Source organism: Cupressus sempervirens, chromosome 9 (assembly GCF_028749045.1).
Source record: "Cupressus sempervirens isolate cs-2001-9-10 chromosome 9, ASM2874904v1, whole genome shotgun sequence".
NCBI lineage: Eukaryota > Viridiplantae > Streptophyta > Pinopsida > Cupressales > Cupressaceae > Cupressus > Cupressus sempervirens.
Window position 1 is genome coordinate 565,876,499 of NC_143126.1, and position 2,359 is coordinate 565,878,857.

The following is a 2,359-nucleotide window of genomic DNA, read 5'->3' on the forward strand; positions in this document are numbered from 1 at the left end:
CTTCCTTCCAACAATGCTTAGGGAATTCTAACCCACCCACTTTCATGGGAATGGAGAATTGTGTTTGATACACTTTGTCAAAAAGTCCTTAATTTTATTCAAGTTCTATCATAATTAAAATTGGTCATCTTGTGCTACATTAGTTGAATTTATTTTCATTTAATTCAAACTCAAGGAATGATAGGTATTTGCAAACTTGATTTATCCATCTTCTATGCAACTAGTTGATAATATGCAGGTCTAAACTTTTATGCTTTCTTTTATTGTTGCATACAATAAAAAAGTTTTCAAAATGAGGTTTGGAAATGAAAGTATAGTTTCTTCTTCATTTCTTGAATCATGGTGTATATATGTCTATACATGTAGTTTTGAACAAGGGCTAGAAAACTTATGTTCTATACAAAAATTCATAGAATGAGGATTTGAAATGAAGGTAGAGTTTCCTCTTTATTTCTTGAAGTATGGAGTCTTTATGTACTTATATACCAATATTTGATGAAGTTGAAGAGACCATCACAGAATATTTCTATGAGTGATTTTTAATGATTAGGATATCTCTTCATCTTTCAAAACATTTCTTTCTTCCTGCTTGTAAATGAAGCTCTTGGAAAAAGAGATATAGATATAAAAGAAGAGTGCATTGAGTGTAGCTAGAAGCCAGTATAAGTAGTCCAAATGAGCTTTATTTAAGTTTTTTGTAAACTAGTTTAGTCCCATAATTCTACTACTAATTTCCTCAATAATAGAAATAAGAATGCTATTGAGGAAGCCACCAACTCCAAAAATGCTCAAATAGAGGGCCACCCCAAGGCTTCTCATTGATTCAGGCATCTGATCATAAAAGAAAGTCTTGCAAACCTAAGTAGGTGAACACATCTGAAATACCAAATAGGATATATTGAGGAAGCAACCACAGAATACTTAGTGGAATTTTTAGTTGGGGTAGATCTATCATTCCATATTCTCTTCCTGCTTAAAGCCTTTTCATTTCTATCATCGCTGCAAAAATCATAGAAATGATAGAAATAAACATACCAAACCCTATTCTCTGTAGAAGAGTTATACCATGTTCATTTCCACTTATGCTTTTGGTCAGTGGGACAAAGATTTTATCATACATAGGTACAAGCACTAGAGCTGTCAGGTCGATCAAGCTCTACAAGTTTGCTCTAGGTATTATAAAGTCTCCAATGATCCTTCTATCCATTGTGTTCCCTTGTTTTGTAAAAAATTTTGGTGTTTGTGCACAAATAACACCATATATCAAAAAAGTCATCCAAATAGGCATCAATCTTAGAACAAGCTTGCCCTCTTCAATTTGTGTAGTTGTACATATCCTCCAATCAACATTTGTTTTATTCTCATGGTCCCAATCTGTTGCAATTGTAGCTTTATCAAGAAACCTATAGAACAATACCAAATGTTCTTAGGAGCATTTTCTTAAGCTTGTGAAATGCATTTTAAAAGGAAGCAGAGTTGATCAAACCTAAAACTAAACAAAAATGTAACCGCTTATGAAATTATGAATGAACTCTTCCAAATTGCAAGAATAGGTATATATGAGATTTGTCTGAATTCTTAGAGGGAAGAAGTCTTCTCTTTTCATCCTTTAATCCTTGAATACCATATAAATAGCCTTCTTGAGAATGACCATATACATTCCACTTGTAAATTGTTACAAAAAAAAATGGACAAATCTGAGCTATCAGACTAGTACAAGGTATTTTATGTCGGTACATCTTTGTTCCAAAGAGGAATAGCGTAAGAGCAATAGCCATGGCTGCAGTTGGGAGAGAAAAACCCAAACCCCACTCAAAATTTTCTTGAATGTACATGATCACAAGAACCAATATAAATAAATCACTGCATATACCAAAATACCACCAATTGAAGAAGGAGCTCTTGCTAGTACTCTATCCTTGATCATTATAACTTAAAAAAATGATATCATTAATAAAGGCCAGTGAACAAAAGAAACATAATAAATAAGGAAAGATACTACAACCTGCATAATCCTACATAGCTAGAAATGGTAGCTACAGACAGGTTGGGTACTAATTTTAGCTTGAATCAGTTTAAATATATACTTGATTAGTGCTTTCTTTAGCTATATTTCATTTACTGTACTTTATCGTTAGCTATTGAGTTTTTAGAGTTGGTTTAGTGTATCGATATCATGATCCTCTGGACTTCCATCATCAATTCCTACTTGGAAGTGATTGTATCCATCTAATTTTGCAAATTCCTTATTAAAAAAAAAACCTTTTAGTCACTTCCAAAAAGCCAGAAATAAATTTAGCTATGCATCGAACCACATGACTTTCTTTTGCATCTTAGTTTTAATTGATTGAACCTATTA

General features: G+C 32.4%; 1 pseudogene; it reads right to left on the reverse strand.

Moving 5' to 3' along the window:
* Window positions 1–546: 546 nt before the first annotated feature.
* On the reverse strand, window positions 547–2,011 carry LOC149539918 (protein NRT1/ PTR FAMILY 5.4 pseudogene; annotated as a pseudogene).
* Window positions 2,012–2,359: the final 348 nt, after the last annotated feature.